General features: G+C 39.8%; 1 pseudogene across 1 annotated transcript; it reads right to left on the bottom strand.

Moving 5' to 3' along the window:
* Positions 1-21288: 21288 nt before the first annotated feature.
* LOC308511774 (RNA-binding protein FUS-like) lies at positions 21289-23273 on the bottom strand (annotated as a pseudogene). Its single transcript has 2 exons — positions 22945-23273; positions 21289-22487 (listed from the first exon to the last, which is right to left on the bottom strand). The product of its transcript is annotated as an RNA-binding protein FUS-like (transcript).
* Positions 23274-23986: the final 713 nt, after the last annotated feature.

Below are 23986 nucleotides of genomic sequence, written 5' to 3' on the forward strand. Positions count from 1 at the left end.
TTGTGCCTACATATGCAAATTAGCCGCCATCTTGTTGGCAGTTAACTGCCAATCTTAGTTGGCAGTTAATTTGCATATAGCCCTGATTAGCCAATGAAAATGGTATCGCCGTACGCCAATTACCATTTTTCTCTTTTATTAGTGTAGACTAGAGGCCTGATGCACAAAATTCGTCCTCACAGCCCCAGCTGCCTCGGCCAGCCCTTGCAGCCCCGGCTTCCTCCGGAGGGTCATCCTGACTGTCATTCTGCTGTTCGGTCTAATTAGCATATTAGCTCTTTATTATATAGGATGAGCTATAAGGCTTTGACTTAGCCCACTAGACCTTACATTATCTACTTCTTATCTCTTTGACCTCAGCTTATACCATTCCCCTTTTCCCTCACTCTGCTTTAAGCGTTTAGCAAAAGCCTCTTTGCTATCCCTTGAATAACCAACCCAAGCACTATTTTACCCCCAAACCCTGCATTGCTGCTACTCAGAATACAATTGCCTCTGACATACCTCATTTCATTCAGGTCTAAGTGGGTACAGAAGCCTCCCCTAACTACCCTATTTAACCACCTTACCTAAATAAAGTAGTATCTCTCTCTCTCTCTCTCTCTCTCTCTCTCTCTCTCTCTCTCTCTCTCCCTCTCTCTCTCTCTCCCTCTCTCTCTCTCCCCCTCCCTCCCCTCTTAATTTATTGTTCTTCATAGCACTTATAACCACTTGACATCCTGTATTTGTTTGTCAGTTTTCCTCCCAGCAAAGATGTAAGCTCCACGAGATCAGGGGATTCTTGTCTGGTTTGTTGCACTGCTGTATCCTTAGCACTTAGATCATAGCCTGGCGCATGGTAGGCACACAAATAGCTGTTGAATGAAAAAATGAAAGAATATATTCCTACTGCTCCTCTGGCTGCCAAAATTCTTCCCAATGCAGCACTTAACAACCATGAAATCAATGAATTAGAATGGGATATTAACCAGCAAGAGCTTCTGTTGGGCATGATCATTTGGCTGATATTGCAAAAATGTGGGGAGGAACATCAAGATTGTACATGGTTTTTATTTTTTATTTTTTAAAAATATATTTTATTGATTTTTTTACAGAGAGAAAGGGAGAAGGATAGAGTGTTAGAAACATCGATGAGAGAGAAACATCGATCAGCTGCCCCCTGCACATCTCCCACTGGGGATGTGCCCTCAACCAAGGTACATGCCCTTGACCGGAATCAAACCTGGGACCTTTCAGTCCGAGCCAAACCAGTTAGGGCTGCACATGGTTTTTAATCTACAGAAGTCCTAATGCCATCAACAGAACTGGACTATGGCAACTTTTTAATAAATCTGGATGCCTTGAAAATTCTATCAGTTCACAAGTTCCCCAACAAGAAAACAGTATGGGCATATTAATGGGAATTATACATCTCATCTAGGTATCCCTTAACTTGTTACCTTACCAAATTAAGTGTGTTGGGGTCAGGTACAAGCTATAATTGGCATTAATTGTCAGGATAGATTCACCAATAACCAAGTTCTGGAAGACATCCAGGCTACTAGTTCATTGCAACACAAATAGGAGAATAGAGGACACTGAAATTTACTGTTGCAAATGCTGACCCCAAATGGTGCAGTTATTATCACAGAAGGCAGAAGCAATGCTTTGTGAATAAACTGAAGCACAATATGGCCTATCTTTTGATGAAGGGAATCTCAGTCTTGTTGGAATCTGGCCATCTGTTCTTTAAATGGCCTGTGTCTGAGATCATATGACCACTTTATGAGAGGAGAGTATTGTATGTCAGAGTGCATCACTAAACTAACCAGAGCCCATAAGAATAATGACCAATATATAGAAAGAAAAAAAAAGAGCTAAGTATTGATTGTGGTGATGGTCATGACAGTACTGTTTTTAAAAATATATATATTTTATTGATTTTTCACAGAGAGGAAGGGAGAGGGATAGAGAGTTAGAAACATCGATGAGAGAGAAACATAGATCAGCTGCCTCCTGCACACCTCCCACTGGGGATGTGCCCGCAGCCAAGGCACATGCCCTTGACCAGAATCAAACCCAGGACCCCTCAGTCCGCAGGCCGACGCTCTATCCACTGAGCTAAACCAGTTAGGGCAACAGTACTATTTTGATGAAGTCTGTTAAGTCATATCAGAAAACTGAATGAAATAGGTTAGTTTTGCAATCACATTTCATTTAGTGAAATGTGTTATTTTTTAATTGAGGTATAATTGACATAAAACATTTTATTAGTTTCAAGTGTATAATATTATGATTCAATATTTGTATATATTGTGAAATGGTCAACACAATAAGTCTAGTTAGCATTGCCATACATAGTTACAAAATACTTTTTCTTGTGATGAGAACTTTTAAGATTTACTCTCTTGACAACTTTCAAATATGCAACACTGTATTGACTATAGTCACCAGGCTGTACATCCCCATTACTTATTATTTTATGACTGGAAGTTTGTACCTTTGATCCCCTAACCCATTTAGCCCACTCTCCCCTCCCTTCTGGCAACCACCAATATGTTCTCTGTATCTATGCTCTTACTATTTTAAAACTCATAGAGTATGACTTACTTATTCAGTACTATAGTCAATTAATTACTGCTTGCTTCTATCTCCCTTTTTGTTTACAAGGAAGATATGATCAAAGTATTGAGCTATTTCTACTTCCTCTCATGAGCTCAGAGGTAGCCAGATCCATAAGCAGTGAATCTAATACGTGGCACTACACATTCATTGGCAATGACCTAGGTTCAGGTGAAACTCCTAGTAGATAATTCTTTCTCTTCTTGCTCTACCTCTTCAACATTCTCTCACCTCCAACAACACTTATTGATTGAATTTTATGTGTCTACCATTCTGCCAAGTACTGGGATTTTAAAAATATTTCCGCATCTTACCTCTAAACCTCAAAACTCTAAGTAAGTGTTTCCACTTGGAAACAACAGTACATAAACTGTCCCCATATTCAGAAATCATAAATAGGATTGCTCTTTTGGAGAAAAGAATTAGACAGGCAGGGTGGTGGAGTGGTTAAAAGCACAGATCCTGTCAGGAATCAGAGTCCTCCAAATCAAATTCTTGCTCTAGTACCTTCACAAGTTGTGACATTGGCATGTTGTTGTTTTTTTTAACATTTCTGTGCCTTACTGTTCTCATCTGTAAATCAGGAACATGATAATAATAATAATAATAATAATAATAATAATAATAATACCATAGAGTTATTGTGAGGAATAAATGAGGTAATCCTATGTAAAGTGCTTAGAACTAAACTGGGTTCGTTGTGAGTGCTCGATAAATATTAGCTATTATTGTGCAAGAAACTCAAAATTTGCAAGCTTTATAGAGGAGCAAATCTGGCTATGAATCAAAGAATACCTTCTTTTGTGAAGATTGTGTGGAAAGACTATTAGTTGCCTAATACCTTTTTGTGTCAAGCCCTCATACAAACTGATCTTTATAACTGTGAAAGTAGGAAGTCCCGCAATCTATGGAAAGTTTATGATACAGGGTCTTCAATAAAAACATTTCTGGCCCTAACCGGTTTGGCTCAGTGGATAGAGCATCGACCTGCGGACTGAAAGGTTCTAACTCTCTATACCTCTCCCTTCCTCTCTGTAAAAATAATCAATAAAAATATATTTTTTAAAAACCAAAACATTTCTGTAAAAGAAATGGGGGCGGTTTGGCAAACTTTCTCTGTAAAGGGCCAGATTGAAGATATTTTAACTTCACAGGATAGACAGTTTCTTTTGCAATTTCTCAATTCTGCTGCTGCATGACACAGAATACACAAATGAATGGGCATAGCTGGTTTTTAATAAAACTTTATTTTCCAAAACAGGCTGTGGGTCAGATTTGGCTCATGTGCAGTAGTTTTCCCATCCCAACTCTAAATAATTGTCCTAGACTATCAGGGTTGTAATGGCCACTTCAGCTGAGTAACCACAGAAAACAAACTGGGAGGAGAATAAAGGGAGTAAGAAGAATTGAAGAAATGAGAGAATTAGAATGACTCCTCTAATGTTCTTCCTCCATCCTAAATAGTATTAGGTGCCTTACATGACAAGAGAACAACACAGTCCATTTATTCTCTTTCATTTAACACATAATGGTGAAACACTTACCATGCCCCAGGCACTGTGCTGTCACCTACAATACTGAGTGAAAACAGACTTAGTACCTACCTTCATGTAACGTAGTATCAGGTAGGGGTAGGGACTAACATCAGCCAAATAACCACACAAACAAATTAAATGCACCTGAGCGAGGTCCTGCCAAAGCTTATAAGAGGAGGTTTGCTCCAGTCATGGGGCTCAAGGTAGGCTTTTCTAGGAACCTAAACCTAAAACTTGAGCTGATATCTGACAAATGAGTAATAATTAGGGAATAAGGTGGGAGGCCATTATAAGCAAATAAAACATCATAGGCTCTTTGATGGTAGAAAGTATGGTGCATTAAAATAAGGTCAATATAATGTGAGTACAGAAGTGCCTGGTAGAACATGATGGGAGATGGGGCTGGGAAGGTGGGTGAAGGTCAGACAATGAAAGACCATGTAGTAGCAATCAATTATTTATTTATTCAGCAAATATTTACTGAACACTACTCTATGACAGACTCTGGATATTGTGGTGAATGCCAAAGGTAGATATTAAATAAACAGAAGTAAATGTATAATAACAAAACTGACTCTAGAAATTCTATGCCCCAAAACTCTATCCAGTGGGCTGATACACTTTTCAAAAAAATTACCTGGCCTGTTTCCAGTATGCAGTCCCAATTTAACCAAGTTCCCTGGTTAGAGCTACATGCAAATATATTGTTCAGTCTAGTTCTTTTTGGAATCATAGGTGGATTTGATAGATCATTACTAGGGCTCAGCCTGTGAAACATGTTGCACAGCACTTCCAAGTTAATAAGGAGCCAGTAAAAGTCTTTTTATTTTTTTGGGGGAGGGTGGATTTTCAGACAGATGTTGCCCCCTTGTGCTGTTCATCTTGAAGATGATGTCATGGGCAAGACTGTGACAATAAACTAGATCTGAGTATTTGGCATAATAAATTCAATTGTTTAAATATGAGCTCATTTAAAAAAACATGTTGTGCCCATCTGGCGTGGCTTCGTGGTTGAGCATTGACCTATTAACCAGGAGGGCACAGTTTGATTCTCCATCAAGGCACATGCCCAGGTTGCAGGCTCAGTCCCCAGTAGGAGGCATGCAGGAGGCAACCAATCAATGATTCTCTTTCATCATTGATGTTTCTATCTCTCTCTCCCTCTCCCTCCCTCTCTGAAGTCAATAAAAATATATTTTAAAAAATAGAAAAAAAAAACAATTTTGCTTACATTTTAAACCCTTAGAAGAAACAGGGATCTGTTCTAGGGAACTGCAAACTTAGCAAACGCTTTCATATGTTGGTGACTGTGTAAGCCTAAAAAGACCTTTTAAAAGTTTCAAAGTGATTTTATTACAATGATACTGTTTCACTCTTTTTTTAAAAATTACATTGTATTGATTTTTTTTACAGAGAGGAAGTGAGAGGGCTAGAGAGTTAGAAACATCGATGAGAGAGAAACATCGATCAGCTGCCTCCTGCACACCTCCCACTGGGGATGTGCCCACAACCAAGGTACATGCCCTTGACCGGAATTGAACCTGGGACCCTTCAGTCCGCAGGCCGACGCTCTGTCTACTGAGCCAAACCGGTTAGGGCGATACTGTTTCACTATTAACACCTTGGCCCACTTTTCTATCAAAAAGAGAAATTAAAATGTCATGGAATGACTTGCTATGCAGTACTTAATGCTACTCTAGATGAGTAAATGGATTATTTGATGATCTCTCCTGCAGCAGCAGTTCTGGTTCTCAAAGTGTAGCCCACAGAAAGTTGGGGGTTCCTATGACCCTTGGACAGTGTTGGAGAAGTCAAAATTACTTTCCTAATAATACAGAAATATTATTTGCTTTTTTCAGAGTGTTGGCATTTGTGCTGACAGTGAGAAGGCAGTGGTGGGTAAGATTGCTGGTGCCTAAGTATGAATCAAGGCAGAGACATAAAACTATACTACTAGACATTGTATTCTTTACCACCATGCACTCAAAGAAAAAGAAATAGCATTTTGCTTAAGAATGTCATTGATAAAGAAGTAGAAATTATAATTATTTTTTTATTAAACTGCTATTTTTATGTAACATGCAATTAAATGTCTTAGTTTTAATATAAATATAGATAAGCTATAAATCACATAAACAAAAGATCTTTGGAGTTCTTAATAATGTTCAGGAGTGTAAGAGGCTCTTCAGATAAAAATGTTTAAGAACTGTCTTTTAATTTTCTTTTTTTTTTCTTATTCACTACTTCAGTGCTACTTTTATTTTATTTTATTTTTTATTAAATTTATTGGGGTGACATTGGTTAATATGATCATATAGGTTTAGGTGTAGATTTCTATGATACAAGATCTGTATATTGCACTGTGTGCCCACTACTCAAAGTCAGATCATCTTCTGTCACCATATATTAGGTCCCCTTCATCTCCCATCCCCTTCCCTCTGTCAACTACCACACTGCTGTTTGTGTCCATGAGTTTGTTTTTTATTCCATATATGAGTGAAATCATATGGTCCCTAGCTTTTTCTGACTGACTTATTTTGCTTAGCACAACATTCTTAAGGTCATTTCATGTTGTCACAAATGACAGTATTTTGTCTTTTCTTATGGCTGAGTAGTATTCCATTGTGTATATGTACCACATCTTCTTTATCCAATCCTCTATCAAAGGAGACCTTAGTTGTCTCCATGTCTTGGCCACCATGAATAATGCTACAATGCACATAGGGGTGTATATATCTTTGTGAATGCATGTTTTTGAGTTTTTCAGATATATGCCCAGGAGAAGGATTGCTGGGTTATATGGTAACTATTCTTAATTTTTTTGAGGAATCACCAGACTATTTTCCATGGTGGTTGTACCAATCTACATTCTCACCAGCAGTTAATGAGGATTCTCTTTTCTTTACAACCTCTCCAATGCTTGTTAATACTTGTCTTTCTAAAAGATTTTTATTGATTTTTTTCTTTTTTAGAGAGAGAGAGAAACATAAGAGAGTAATATTGATCAACTGCCTCCTGCACACCCCCTACTGGGGATCCAGCCCACAACCCAGGCATGTGCCCTGACTGAGAATCAAAGCAGCATCCTTTCAGTGCATGGGACAACACTCAATCTCCTGAGCCACACCAGCCAGGGCATTACTTGTTTTGTTGCAATAGCCATCCTAACAGGCGTGAGGTGATATGTCATTGTAGTTTTGGTTTGCATTTCCCTAATTGCTAGTGAGGTTGAACATCTTTTCATATGTTGGCTATTTGTATGTCTTCTTTGGATGGGTATCTGTTCAGATTTTCTGTCTATTTTTTTATAGGGTTGTTTGTTTGGTGCTGAGTTTTATGAGTTATTTACATAGTTTGGATATTAAACCTTTGTCTTAGCTATTGTTTGCAAATATCATTTCCATTCAGTTGGCTGCCCCTTTGTTTTGTTGTCAGTTTCTTTTGCTGTGCAGATGTAGTTTGATATAATCCCATTCATTTATTTTTGCCTTTACTTCCCTTGCCTTTGGGGTCAAGTTCATAAAATGCTCTCTGTGACCAAGGTCCATACATTTTTGTACATGGGGACAAACTCTAATCCTGTTTCTTTCATTTGCATGTGGCTTTCCAGTTTTCCCAGCACCATTTATTGAAGACTATCTTTACTCCATTGTGTGTTTCTGGGTCTTTTGTCAAAAATTATATATATATAGTTTTATAGCTGGGTTCTCTATTCTGTTCCATTGCTCTGTGTGTCTGTTTCTCTGTCAGTACCATGCTGTTTTGATTATTATAGCTCTGTAGTATAATTTCAGGTCCAATGGTGATACCTCCAGCTTCACTCTTTTTTCTCAGGATTGCTTTGGCTATGTGGTGTCTTTTGTGGTTCCATACAAACCTGATGATTTTTTGTTATATTTCTTTAAAAATGACATTGGGATTTTGATGGCAATTGCATTAAATCTGTATATTGCTTTGGGTAATGTGGCCATTCTAACTATGTTGATTCTTCCAATCAATGAACACGGAATATTTTTTCATTTTGTTGTGTCTTTTTCAATATCTTTTAATAATGCTTTGCAATTTTCAGTATATAGGTCTTTCACCTACTTTGTTAAATTTATTCCTAGGTATTTTATTCTTTTGGTTGCAATTGCAAAAGGAATTATTTTTTTCATTTCATTTTCTAATATTTTTGTTGTTAGTATACAGAAAGGCAATAGATTTTTGTATAATTGTATCCTGCAACTTTACTGTATCCTGAAACTTTACTGTTCCAGAACTATGTGGAATAAGAGTGGTGAGAGTAGACATCCTTGTCTTTCTCCTGATTTAAGACGAAAAGATTTTAGTTTTTCCATTATTGATTATAATATTGGCTGAGGGTTTGTCACATATGGCCTTTATTATGTTGAGGTACTTTCCTTCTATACCCATTTTATTGAGTGTATTAATTATAAATGGATATGATATCTTATCAAATGCTTTTTCTGCATCTATTGATAATATCATATAATTTTATTCTTTTTTGTTTTTTAATTCTTTATTGTTGTAAGTTTTACATGTTTCCTTTTTCCCATTGACCTCTCCCTGCCCACTCCTGCCCCCCAGCACATGCTCCCACCTCCTTATTGTCTGTGTCTATTGGTCCTGCTCATATACATGAATACAAGTCCTTTGGTTGATCTCTTACCCGCCCCCTCCCCTGCTTTCCCTCTGAGGTTTGATGGTCTGTTTGATGCTTCTATGTCTCTGGATCTATTTTTGTTCATCAGTTTATGTTGTTCATTATATTCCACAAATGAGTGAGATCATGTGCTATTCATCTTTCTCAGACTGGCTTATTTCACTTAGCATAATGCTCTCTAGTTCCATCCATGCTGTTGCAAATGCTGGTGAGGATGTGGAGAAAAAGGAACCCTCGTACACTGCTGGTGGGAATACAGACTGGTACAGACACTGTGGAAAACAGTATGGAGTTTTCTCAAAAAATTAAAAATGGAACTCCCATTTGACCCAGTAATTCCACTTCTAGGAATATATCCCAAGAACTCAGAACACCAATCAGAAAGAATATATGCACCCCTATGTTCATAGAAGCACAATTTACAATAGCTAAGATTTGGAAACAGCCTAAGTGCCCATCAGCAGATGAGTGGATTAGAAATCTGTGGTATATCGCCCTGACCAGTTTGGCTCAGTGGATAGAGCGTCAGCCTGCAGACTGAAGGGTCCCAGGTTTGATTCCAGTCAAGGCATGTACCTTGGTTGCAGGCACATCCCCAGTAGGGGGCGTGCAGGAGGCAGCCAATCGATGTTTCTCTCTCATTGATGTTTCTAATTCTCTGTCCCTCTCTCTTCCTCTCTGTAAAAAATCAATAAAATATATTAAAAAAAACAAAACAGTGGTACATCTACACAATGGAATACTATGCTGCTGTAAAAAAGAAAGAACTCTTACCTATCCTTTATTTTGTTAATATGATATATTACATTGATTGAGTCATTCTTGTGTCCCTGAAATGAACCTCACTTTATTGTGATGTATTATTTTTTGATGCACTGTTGTATTTGATTTGCTAGTATTTTGTTTAGAATTTTTGCATCTGTATTCATCAGAGATATTAGTGTCTAATTTTCTTTTTTTGTTATCCTTGCAAGGTTTTGGTATCAGAGTTATATTGGCCTCTCTTAACTTTCCAAACATCATTGTTATCAAGAGAAGTTTCCTCTTCAATTCTGGGTTGTGCACAGACTTTTACATATTTCTAAATCCATCTTTTCTTCATGACTTCTCAAAAATAATGACTAAGGGCTGAAAAATAACTAAAATTCCTTATATACTCTCTTGTGTATTCAATCAGTTTGTTTCTTCTCACTCTCTTCTAGCATGGTATTTTGGAAAGAGTTCCCTGGATTTTCTAGAATTTTGGTGGAGTGGATAGCTATAGTTTTTGTCTATCCCCACACTTTGACATTCTTCTTCACCAGTAACACCATCCCCTTCCCTTTCAAGAACTTTCTCCCTATTTTTTTGTGAAGCTGTCAATCACAGTGTTCCACCTTCACACCCAAACCTGTTGGCCTACGAGAGTAGGCAGATGATCCAGACCTGGCCCAACCATAGCACTGAGTAGCCCAGGAAACAGTGATTGGTCCAAGGGAGAGGGCACATGACCTAAACTGAGTGAACTGAAATCTTTACCCAAAATTGTTTCAAGAAAAGGCTTTCCTCACTTTGATCCGGAGTTGTAGGATATGTGATTGGGGCTATTACCCACCATCTTTCCCAGCATATAAAGAGAACCTGTCTATGGAATGAATCCCAGCAGAGACAAGAAGAAGTAAAGATGAGTGCAGAGAAAGTTCTGGCGATGTTGAATTCTTATTTCAACCTCTGAGGCCCTGAACCCTGGCAAGTTTTTCGCCCTTCAATTCTACCAAGTACCATGCAATTATGTGAACAAATAAATCCTCTTTTGTGCTAAAGTTTCCCTCACAGTTGAATGAGTTGAAATAGTACATTTAAGGAAGTTACTTAACTTCCTTAATTCATCTTCTAACTTTAGTTTTCTTATGGGAATATCTACTTTGTAACTTCACAGGTTGGGAGAATTTAATGAGACAATGTTAAAACACGTTGAAAACTATAAAATGAGTGTTATACAAGTGTTAAGTATAATAAATATTTTCTCTCTATATCCCAGTAACAAAGTGGCTAGCTTTGATACCCCCAAACTTTTTTTAGATCACTAAGTATACTTATCCCAAATCCACAGTCTAAGCATGGATTAAGAGGCCCTTGCATTTCCTCCGAATGCCAAGTGAGGTTTAGAAACCTTTTCTAATAGTTAATGTATCTAGAGGGTTCACCCTGAATGTAGTGAACTCCCGTTTAATAATCATGATATGGTAGGCAGTTAGACAGACATGAGCGGAGTAGGAACTATAGGCCAGGTATAGAAGGTCACCAGGGTAGAAAGTCCGAGGTGCCTAGAAAAAGGCAAAACTGGGAAGATAAGTATTGTAGCGTGGGACCACACACACAGGGTGACCTTTCCTCCCATAGCATATCATGGTCATGTGGTTCAGACATTCCCTGACCTTTCCTCTCCTAGCATCTCAGTAGTCTTGTGGTAAACCCCCTTAGAGGAGGAACAAGGGGGCCGGAGAATAGCCACGTAGGACAAGCCCTTGCACAACCACTCCCGTAAGCATTAAGCCCTCAAGAAAATGAGGTTCTGATTCCTATCAAATCATCTTAGGAACAAAGCCTCATATCTGTTGACTATAGAGACAGAGTTTTGGTCAAACTAGAAATATCATGTAGGTCTCAGTTGTGTTTCAGGTCCTGGCCCAGAAAACCAGCAAAACCAGAAGAGACGCCATGGCTGCATTAGGACCAGCTGTGATGACTAATGATCCCCTGCCCCACAACCCTGAGGAGACATATCTGGAAAGCTAATGAATATTCTATTGAGATCCCATTCTGAGACCTCCAGATAAGAGCCCTTAAGACGAAGGACCCAGTGCCCATGCTTGTTCATTCTCTCTCTCTCTCTCTCTCTCTCTCTCTCTCTCTCTCTCTCTCTCCCTCCCGTGCTTTCCCCACCTCCTTCTTTCTTTTTTTTTGCTTCTCTCTCTCTTGAGCAAGCCTGAACCTTTCTTCACCCAAGACACATACTTTTGCTTTCTCTCTCCTAAGCTCCAAAGGCCCTGCTTTCACCTCTGTAACTTGTTTCCTGAGCCCATGAAACCCAGTTGGCTCCCTTCTTCTAAAGCTCACATTTTATACCTCTCTGACTTTCTAAATCAACTTTCACTTGTATTTGAGTCTTGGATCTGAATTCTTTCTTAGCCAGAACTCGAAAACCAAGATCTAACATCTGGTGTCATTCACTGTTAACAGGGACACCAGGAAAATAGACACTGCTCAAGAATCTGGTTGAAGGTCTGACCAAAAAGAGGCAACAGAGAGAAGAATATTAAAACCAATGACTCTTCCTAGCTGAGAATGTTTACGTAGCCAAAAATAAATAAATAAAGACTTGGATGTCTTCAGAGGATTGTCACTTGTTAACCAAAGAGGACTCCTACACAATTAAATGCCACTTAATATGAAGTACAAATGAATGAACAAAAACATGCTTAAAATGGTAGGAAGAACACAGTCAGGTGAATCATCTATGGCATATGGAATTTAGGGTTTAGGTGGGGGCTAAATGCTCTGGGAACATTAGTGGCATCTATAGTGTGCTTGGCAGCTGTAGGTTGCAAGGATATTTTTAGCCAAGTATTCCCTTACTGTGGCCCTAGCCACCCAAGGACTCCATTGGATCAGAACCAAGTTGTTCTCATTCACTTAATGTCTGCTTTATACTGTCTTTTTAGAAAATTACACAAGAAAATGCCTCCTCGGGGACACCCTATAGTTCTGTCTTATCAAAAAACTGACTTCCCCTTAAATGACTCTTCTATTATTTTCTCATAGTCTCTCTAATTGAATTTGAATATGTGGCTACAGAGAGCAAGATTTCCCAGGTGAAGCTTCTGACCAGGAAGTTGATCATTTCAAAGCAAATGCATGACAAATCACCCAGTGAGAGGGTTGAGAACAGTGGAAGAGTAATTTTATTTCAATTGTTAAAATACCAATCCTCCCCACTCATTTCAAAAAGTGAAGGACAGTGCAACAGGCATTGCAGCTCATATTCCAGGTAAATATGCATCATTTTTAGTCATTAGATAACAAACAAGAATGGCTTTTAATTTTGAACAAGGATTTCATAATTAACATTCTTTGTTTTTTTTCAGTTTTGTCAAGGACCTTCCAGATGCCCTTGTTTCTGGGGGGTAAATATTTCACTCATCGCTCAGCTTTCTCTTTAATATAACAATGTGAAAATTTTCCTTCCATTTTGGTAGTTCTTAAGCCCCTTTCCCTGCCATCAGTGAGAATTCATGTGGCTTCATAATAAATAAATTCAGAGATGAACACAAAATATGACCTATTGAAACCCTGAAATTACAACACTACCTCAACTCCTCACTCTGAATTGTTATTGAGTTTATTTCCTCTGTTGAACACCAAATTTAATCTGAGAATTTTGGCTCACTTCTCTCAAGATAGTATTCTCCTTATACCATACCAGAATCAACTTTACAGTGTCTTGAAGTAAATTCATAACTTCAAACTTGTAGCTTTTACCAGACTAAAATGGAAAAAATAAAGTCAGTTCATTTCACCACAGAGCAGGAAACATTTCACCACAGAGATGTGCTCTAAACAGCCCCCATAACCCAAACCGCCTCAGATTTAGCCCTACAGACTAAACAGTGCAGAATAATGAGAGCAAATCAGATTTATTTCCATTAGCTCTACCTTTCTGAAAAGCATGTTTGTTTGTTTGATATGGGGTTACAATTAGTTAATGTTCTATGCCATTCAGGTGTAGCTTTGTTATTGCTTTTTTATAAGTAAGTGGATTTAGCTGGCACTGGAAATCTGCAGAAGAGAAAATTCCAGGGGGAGGGGAGGGCTTGAAACAGTCAGCTGCTTGTCTGACAAGTATAAATTTCTGTGACCCTGTTACAAGGCCATTTGGCACACTTTGCTTCCTGACACAAGCCAGCTAGGTACATTATAGGCTCCAGGGCACCCCAACTCACCCTTCCTCACTCCAAGGTGTTCCTGAATGCTTTCTATGCCTTCTTTTCTTATAGGCAATAGAATCAATATTTTAGGAGACAATATTGGGCAACACTAGCCAACTTTGCAAATGTTTCCAGAGACATTCACAGTGATCCACTGAGGCTAGATTTTTTTCATATGAGCATTTATAGCTATTTAAAACTGAAATTTTGACAAGACTATTTTTCTAGAACTTACCCAAGAAACTCATATTGCTATCAGTCCAAAGTCCATGTGCCTGATGCTTCAAAAGGCCAATACTAACATTTCAGGGTTGGGAGTAAGGAAACGTTTATTGATTGAGAAGGTGCAAATGAAAAAGATGGGAGACCTACTGGTTCCTCAAACCCATCCTAAAAAAGTACAAAGTTGAGGCTTCTTTTATGTCAAGGGAAGGGGGAATGGGAGGTGCAAGAGGTGATTGACCAACATAGACATCTGGGTGCCAGCAGGAGTCCAAAGAACACTGGTACTAGCTGGTGTTGAGTCCAGTCATAAGATTCCTACAAATCTTTGATAAACAATATATGCTTCCCTTATTCCAGATCATCTATATATATAAAAGGCAAATATGCTAAGTGTCTGATTGTTTGACCAGTTGCTATGATGTGCACTGACCACCAGGGGGCAGATGCTCAATGCAAGAGCTGCTAAGCTGCAGTGACTTGACAGTGGCAGTTCTCAGGTGATGTACCCCAAAACCAGAGAGGAGGGAGTCTGATTCCTCGTGGAGCCACACACAATTCCACCTTCAGCCATGGGTTATGTTATTGCTGGAGCACTGTAGGCCTCAAATCTGGTTTACTGCACACTTGTGCTTGCATTCCATACCCTGTATGACAGCAACTTTGCAGAGTGATCCTCTCACGCTCCGGGACCCCTCGGGGGGTCAGAGAGTTGAATTTGGCCAAATCCCCGCAGGCCAGGCCAAGGGACCCTACCTGCTGGAGGGACCCTGCTTACTCCACAGATGCCCTTTGAGCCACAGCGCCACCCCAGGTGTGGCCATCCAAGGAGGGACCACGGGAGGTTGGCTCCAGGGCATGTCTGGTCTGTCTTGCACAGTCCTGCCGCGCCGGCCACCTCCTAATTAATTTGCTTTCAATGTGCACAAATCTGTGCACTGGGTCACTAGTATGATTATAAAAAGCATTTCACTTAGTTTCTATATTTCTAAGAATTTTAGAACACCCAATCCTTACAAGCACTTGTCTTTAAATTAATTTTTAACAACACACACCAAGATACAGATACAAAAACAGGAGCCTGAGGAAGAGTGTGTTCATTTGTCTTCATTGATGTGAGTCAGGTCAAGGGTTTCTTGTAAATCTTTGGTAGACAATCCACACTTCCCTCATCTCCTCAAGCCACAAGCAGAATTTCTCTGATGATTAGCATGTCTATATGCAAGACTCAGCAGAAGCTATTAGCCCGAAGGCCCTGAAAACAAAGCAGAATTGATCAAGATGGAGTCAGAAGGACCAAGCATTTTACTCTGTTACAATTACCCTCTTTTGCTGTTTATTTCTTCGTCTTTAAAATATATATATATATATGTATATATATATATATATATATATATATATATATATATATACATATATATATTTCTTTATTGATTTAAGAGAGGAAGGGAGAGGGAGAGAGAGAGACAGAAACATCAATGATGAGAGAGAATAGAATCATTCATCGGCTACCTCCTGCATGGCCTCTACTGGAATTGAGCCTGCAACCCAGGCATGTGCCCTTGGCCAGAATCGAACCTGGGACCCTTCAGTCCGCAGGCTGATGCTCTATCCACTGAGCCAAACCAGCTAGAGCTATTCCTCAGTCTTGAGGGAAATTGGGTAACCAGGTCCAGGTTTATTTAAGAGGGAGGAATAGCTTTTAATACGAAGTCAGATTCCTCTGCCCATTGTTCCCTTCTTATCTAACTCTTACACTCTCACACCCACCTCTTCCATGATGGTCCCTGAGACTTATAGGGGGCATTCTGGGTGTTCAATTTGAACAAAGAATAAAGAGTAACTTTTGTTATTATATGTATCCTGGGACCCAAACCATGATAAATTGGCCATCATGCAAACACTTCCTTGTTACTCTACAAGTAATCTAAAGTAATCCTATTGTCAAAGGCAAGTATGTCAAACTCAAAGGCTAACACAGGACACATAAACAAGGTTTAAGTTTGTGTGGGCCGCAAAAACACACACAAAAGTTTCAATATTCGTAGAAATGTAGGTTTATTTTGATAGAGACATGCTGAATACAAAGGACTAAAATACACGAGTAATCGTTAATGAGTATTTGTTGTGGACCACATGTGGTCTGCAGGCCGCAAGTTTGACATGCTTGGTCTAGGGACTCAACACAAGGACTCTAAGGTGGTTTGTTAGCATATTAGAGCTTGAACAGTAGAGCAGGCCTAATGGCTGACTATATGGGTTAAATTCCATAAGATTTGGTTTGCATCTGGGGCTCAGGTAAACTTTCTGTGTGGCTTATACAGCATCAATCACTGAGATTATTTAAGTATGAGCTGTTGTGCCAATTTCTCTGAAATTTATATCATGTAAAACAAAACAAAATTCAAAGGCAATGGATAGCACTAGAATCTAATATCCACCAAAATGTATTATACTGTGTATTGAAATGTACTTTTTATCACTTCTTGGCCTTTCAGCTAAGATCAAATGTGAAATATACTTTTCTGTCTATAATCACCCCCATTTTTACCAAAGATAGACAAATTAAGACTAATTTATTTGCAAAATAAATCTACTTTCAATAAAATTGGCCTGATTGTTTGTATAAATTCAGCAAAAAAAAAAAAAATAGTAATTAACCATATGGGCACCTTTAAATCTGCTTTGCTGGAATTTTCCTAAATAGTATTCAGATTTAGCTTTAAATAGTCTCTCAAGGCTAAGAAGCTAAGCCACATACTTGCCATCAGACTTTTCCTGCAATACCTATAGATTTGGGCAAATTCTTCTCTCTCAATGTTCCCAATGTATCCTGAGGTTCTTTCTTTGCATCTCCCAGGAAGCAACCTTTGATCTTGACCTGTAAAGTCTGCTGTGAACCATGCAAACAAGGTATCAGGCTGTCTTCCTAAAGGGGCTTTTATTGACTTCCAAAGTAAATCTTAACTCCTCAAAGGCTTCTGGTCATATCCAAGTATATGCATGTCTCTCTCAGACATGACATTCCAGTCAAAGTCTTGGTAATAAACCAGTTTAACATTCTTATTGAACTTATGCAAATAATCACATTGTCATAAAAATACTCACTTATTACTGGATTCTGGAGAGATCAAGTAGGGAGAAAAAAAATAAATGTTTTAATTCTGCTTAGAGAAGTGTAATTTACCAAACGGCTAAGTCATAGGTAAACAAGTTTCTTTTTATCTGGAGAACCATTTTCATCAGTCCTGTATAATTAAATTTGCTGTGCTTAAATTCAATTTTTCCATTCATTCTCTAGACTTTGCCTGATAATTGAGGGCAATAGGGTAAGTGATAATTATAAGAAGCTTGCAAGGCTGTTCATCAAGGCTCATCTGATTTTTCTCAGTGATGTAAGTGGGTGCCCCAATCACTAAAGATTGTGGGAGGTATACCCCAAGTGGGAAACACATTTTCTAAGAACCAGACTTGTGGCAGGAGAAAGCTTCAACTAATTCAGAAAGCATACACACAAACACAAGAACATATTGATAACCTAAACCAGGGGTCCTCAAACTTTTTAAACAGGGGGCCAGTTCACTGTCCCTCAGACCGTTGGAGGGCCGGACTATAGTTTAAAAAAAAAAACAAAAAACTATGAACAAATTCCTATGCACACTGCACATATCTTATTTTGAAGTAAAAAAACAAAACGGGAACAAATACAATATTTGTATTTGCATGTGGCCCACAGGCCGTAGTTTGAGGACCCCTGACCTAAACTAAGTGGCAGTTGAATGAAGAACAGCTTAAATGTACTATGCTGAATAAAGGCATGAAAAAACTGAGAAAATGCTAGGGAGTCAGGAAAAAAATAAACAGCTGTCTTGGGTTTTCCATAGCCCTGACTATATTTAATTTAAAGTTATTGTTTACCCACCTTAATGTCTCTGATTCAGGAACAGACTGTTGCCATTTTACAAGAACATCAGGATGGCAAAACTCTGGCAATGAGGGGCCATTTTTGCAAAAACAGAATGGACTTCATCCACATGTGCCACACTCTGATACTCAGGTTCAGTCATTTTAGTGTGTCCCTCCCTCAATTTTGATGACAGACATGTTATTTCAGGAAAGCTCAGATTTCCAGCAATTTCATATATTTTTCTGGAACATTTGTAACATATACTTATATAATTACAATATAAAGAAGGCTCAATGCTATTTTTTATTTCACAATGTTTTTCATGTAATTTCAAAACACTAAAACAAGCATAATTAGTTTAATATTTCTCTTTTGTAAGGAGAGAAAACAAATCTTTTGAGGTGTTTCAGGGGCCCTTCTTGAATATCTGTTATTCACAGGTTAAGAGTCTATTTATAATTTAAATTTGGAGAAGTTTGTCAAAATATATCAGAAAGTTTGGACATTTGAGGAGATTCCGTTTTCTTAAGTAATCAAGTACCTGATTAAGACAATATTACAGTATCAGACCAATAGTCCTTTTCAGAAGAAAGAAAAACCTAAACCTAACTCTAATTTTGCATCAGCTTACATCTGATATTAAAATTCACTTACTTGATTAAATTTATTTTTATCTTAATAAGCTTGAACTAACATAAAACTTTCTTTCCCAGGACCCTTATACAGTAATGACTCAGATATTCAATAAGTACCTATAATTTAATTTAGCTGACAAAACTTTAAAGTTCCAAGTTTACCAAAGGGAAGTAGAAAGCCATTGTAAACCTAAAAGAAACTTTTCATCCTACTTACATTTTTTTTTGCTGACCAACTTTGCAACAGAAATAACATGACCTATTTAACCAAACCAAATTCAAAACCAGTTTTAATATATCTTCCCAGATCACATGATTATGAAAAGCATTTCACTTATTTTCTATATTTCTGAGAATTTTAAAACACCCAACCCTTACAAGCACTTGTCTTTAAATTAATTTTAATAACACACACACACACAAACACACACACACACACACACAGCAAAAGACAAAATCAGGGGTCTGAGAAAGATTGTGTTCATTGATGTGAGTCAGGTCGAGTTTCCTGCAAATCTTTGGTAGACAATACATACTTCCCTTATCTCCTCAAGCCACAAGCAGAATTCCTCTAATGGTTAGAATGTCTATATGCAAGACTCAGCAGAAGCTATTAGCCTGAAGGCCCTGGGAATAAAGCAGAGTTGAACAGACAAGTCAGAGAGACTGAGCATTTCACTCTGCTACAACATTTTCATTTCAAGGATGAGCCCATGCAGCCTTGACAGCCAATATTCAAGCCCCTTGACTCATTGCACTGGTTTTGTCAGCCTCTGGGCAAAAGAAAACACAAATATCCAATTGCACAATTATTAAAAAGGTAATGAAATTAGACTCATTCAAAGAATGAATTGTGTAAATATTTATTTATACTTTTTTAGGCCTCTTCCAAAACATTAAGCAGAAGTTTACCATCCAACGTGGATATTGGTGAAAAATAATATTTATTGAACACTTATAAGAGGCTCTACACCAGCGGTTCTCAACCTGTGGGTCGCGACCCCTTTGGGGGTCGAACGACCCTTTCACAGGGGTCGCCTAAGACCATCAGAAAACACATATATAATTACATATTGTTTTTGTGATTAATCACTATGCTTTAATGATGTTTAATTTGTAACAATGAAAATATATTCTGCATATCAGATATTTACATTACGATTCATAACAGTAGCAAAATTACAGTTATGAAGTAGCAACGAAAATAATTTTATGGCTGGGGGTCACCACAACATGAGGAACTGTATTAAAAGGTCACAGCATTAAAAAGGTTGAGAACCACTGCTCTACACAGTTAAATGCTTTACACAAATTCCCATTTAATCCTCATATAATCCTATGTGGAAGGTATTAATACTGACTCCACCACTCTGTCCCCAGGAATTGAAAGTCTGTTACCAGATCCTGCACTCATAAATACTATGCTACTCTGTGTATCATTTTGAAAGGAGGGTGGTAAGGATTATGTGAACCAAAGTGGACTAGACCAATGCTACTAAAAAGTGTGGGCTGCAGACCAGTGCTGCTCTGTGAACTGTATTTTAATGGTCTGTGATGATATAAATCAGAAATTGAGACTTAGCTTTTACAGACATTTATAGCAATGTAACAGAGTATTTTTTTTAAGTTGAACCTAATTATTAAAAAACTAGAGGCCCGGTGCATGAAAATTCATGCACTGGAGTGGGGGGGGGGGCGGTCACTCAGCCTGGCCTGCCCCTTTCACAGTCCAGGAGCCCTCAGGGGCAGGAAGTGACCCAGCGGTCAGGGGAAGGTGACGCCCCATTACACCTCTGCTGCTGCCACTGTCAGCAGCACAAGCCTCGGCCGGCCCTGGTTACCTGAGCCTCAGACAGCCCTGGGCAGCTGGGCAGCTGACGTCTGAGGCTTGCCTGCACCTCAGGCATCGGCTGGGAAGTCACCATCCGAGGCTTGCCTGGGCCTTGGGCCGGCCCTGGGTGGCTGGGGGGCTGAGGGGACTGGGGGACTCTGGAGCCTTGCTGCGCCTGCTGCCCTGGTGGGGCTGAGGGGACTGGGCACCACCATCTTGTGGCTGCGGTCAGTGCCACCTATGAGGGCGTGGCAGTCAAATAGCATATTCCTTCCTTATTGGCTGTGGGCACCACCATCTTTGCAAAGGCGTGAGGATCAATTAGCATATTCCATTTTTATTAGATAGGATTGGGGCTTGTATTTTGGATGTGTTTGATTTTTAGTCAATATCATTTTATAGTAATTAATTCTTATAGTATTTTATTTTATTAATTTAACTAAAACAATGTCTTTCATTTTATTTTTTTCTTTATTGATTAAGGTATTACATATATGTCCTTATCCCCCCATAGTCCCCCACCCCTATTCATGCCCTCACCCCTGTGTGTAATCAGGAGTTGAAAGGTTATAAAATAACTAGAGGCCCAGTGCACGGATTCATGCACCATTGGGGTCCTTCGGCCTGGCCTGTGGGGATCAGGCTGAAACTGGCTCTCTGACATCCCCCGAGGGGTCCCAGATTGAGAGAGGGCAATTCTTAGGTGACACACCCCAGAATTGGGCTCCCTCTTCTCTGGTTTCAGGTGCGTGACCACAGCTCGGCAGCTCTTTCATCGAGCATCTGCCTCCTGGTGATAAGTGGTGTCATAGCTACTGGCTAGTTGGTGGGTCCACCAGTCGGCCAGTCACTTAGGTTTTTATATATATAGATGAGAGTCACAGTGGGGAGGGGAAAACATGTTCCAGAGTCTCAGGAGGCAGGCTAATTTGACCTCTCCCTGTGATCCTGTATGTGGTCACTCCTAGAGCCCATCTTGCCAGGGCTAAAACCACCTCTGTTCCCACCACCCTGGCCCCCTTTGAAGACCCCACCTCAGCTTCAGTAGATGCTCTGATCATAGCCTCTTCTGCCACCACAACAATCATCTCCATAGCTATCCCCCACATGAGAACCTCCTGGTCCCTGTCCTAGACCATCTGGTTTAGGGGCCTTACATAGTTGCATTCATTCCTCCAAGAGAAGTCCATGTTCTCACATGTAGGGTCAGAACATTTCCAGGCCCCAACTCACTGCTGTCCTCCACTGCCACAACCTCTGCTTGGGAATCCTTCCCAGCCACCATCACTACTGTCACCACCTACCTAGCCTCCATGGCCTATGGGTCCTCCTCGCTCTCGGCCTCCATGACAATTGCCACCAACCCAATTGAAATCTACTTTCCAAATAACAAATAAGACCTTGATAGGATTCCCAGATAATTATTTACCATCAAACCAGTCAATAGCTGCTTTAGCACCAGGTGGATCATTAAATGATACCATTGCCTCTCCCTTCAGCTTGCTCCATTCCCTGTCTATGTACAGATTAAACATGGGTTATCCTGTTTTCAATTTGTCTTAATAATACCATTCTGCTTGAAGTAATCAGCCACAGACTCAATTGTAACATTCTCACCCAGGCCTTGCATGAAGATGGTGGTGTTTAAATTATCCTGTTCAGAGTCATGACGTGATCTTTAGTCCTGAAGGCCAACAAATATTTTGAAGCTACCATGTCACTTCTGCCCATGCCACTTCTACCTCCATGGCCACCTCCATGACTTCTGGGTTCATAGTCACCACTGCTGCAGTTGTAACCACTGCCACTGACCCGACCTTGTCCCCCACAGTCATGCTCGCCTTCCCCCTAGCCACCTCCACTCTAATCCTGATTGTCATACCTGCTGTCACTGTTGCCACCACTCATGAAGGACTGATCTTGGCCATAGTTACCTCCAGCACCCCTTCTGCCACCTCCACTGTTACTGATGTACTCCTTCTGATATCCATAATCCTGAGGAGGATTCTAAGAGCTTTGCTGCTGTCCATAGCTAAGCTGCTATCCACCATAGACAGACTGCTGATCACAGCTTTCACTTGGGCTGCCCATATTTGTTGCTCTGATAACTGATACCATAGCCTCTTTTTAAAAAATATTTTTATTGATTTCAGAGAGGAAGGGAGAGGGAGAGAGAGAGAGATAGAAACATCAATGATTGGAGAGAATTATTTTTTTTTAAATATATTTTATTGCTTTTTTACAGAGAGGAAGGGAGAGAGACAGAGAGTTAGAAACATCGATGAGAGAGAAACATCAATCAGCCGCCTCCTGCACACCCCCCACTGGGGATGTGCCCGAAACCCAGGTACATGCCCTTGACCGGAATCGAACCTGGGACCCTTCAGTCCGCAGGCCGACGCTCTATCCACTGAGCCAAACCGGTTTCGGCAGGAGAGAATTATTGATCGGCTGCCTCCTGCATGTCCCACACTGGGGATTGAGCCCACACCCCAGGCATGTGCCCTGACAAAGAATCGAATTGTGACCTCCTGGTTCATAGGTTGACACTCAACCACTGAGTCACGCTGGCCGGGCTACCATAGCTTCTTGAGGTACTGCTAGGAGCCGGGTGCTGGCCATAGCCAGGGTAGACTGCTGCCCATAAGACAACTATAAACTCTGGCCACTGCCATAGCCACCAGTTGAGCCTTATCGCTGGGGAGCTGACTGTCATAGTTCTTCTTAGTCTGTCCATAAAAAGCATAGGCACTCTGGTCATAGACTGGAGTGTCCCCTGACTGGCTGTTACTACCATAACTCTGTTGTTCATAGGGCCGATTGCTCTGTTGGGAATAACCCTGCCCAGGCTGGGTGGGGTAGGCCCCATAGGTTTGGGTTGCTTGTTGGATATAGCCATTTGAGGCCATGTTGGTATATGTACACACAGACAGACATGCAACAAGATTCCAACACCAAAGAGCACTGATACATCAAAGACTCATTCTTACAGCATTTTTAAAAAGCATCAGTCCATGATAGATTGAATTTTTTTTAAGAAAAGAAATGCTGGTCTTTAATTATAGGTACTTTGAGAAGCACTGGACTAAGTAGCATATCTTTGTGATGACCACTGTAGAAAGAAAAAAAAAAGAAGACAGTAAAATTTGAGCCTCTTCATGAGGTTTGTGTAAATTTTCTTTCTTATTAGCCCTCTCCACTTCCCCCTGAAAAATTTACCCATTCTTCTGTTGGGTTTTAGAAGAACAATCAATAACACCCCTTTTCCTCTTGCTAATTTGAAAGCAACTGAAACACAGATGCCAAAGTCAAATAGATCAAAGTATCAGCTACAAAACTGACTGGAGGACAGAGCTGAGATGTGAGACCTCAGCTGTTTTCAATTACTCCCCTGATCCCTGAATTAAGGAGCCTCACCCACCTAGTCACAGGCTCAGTGGGACAAGCTCGGGCCTTCTCCCATAAGGAAGAGCAAACCACAATGTGTAAAACCCTTAGGCAGAGGTCCTGAAATGGCAGAGCAGAGCATTCTCAATTTCTTCTCAAAAAACTCATTACTCAGATAAGTCTCCCTTCACTTGGTTAGGGGAAAATGGAGGGTCAAAGGGAGAGACCATGAGTA

This window comes from Myotis nattereri (assembly GCF_964212035.1).
Source record: "Myotis nattereri genome assembly, chromosome: X".
NCBI classification, from domain to species: Eukaryota; Metazoa; Chordata; class Mammalia; order Chiroptera; family Vespertilionidae; genus Myotis; species Myotis nattereri.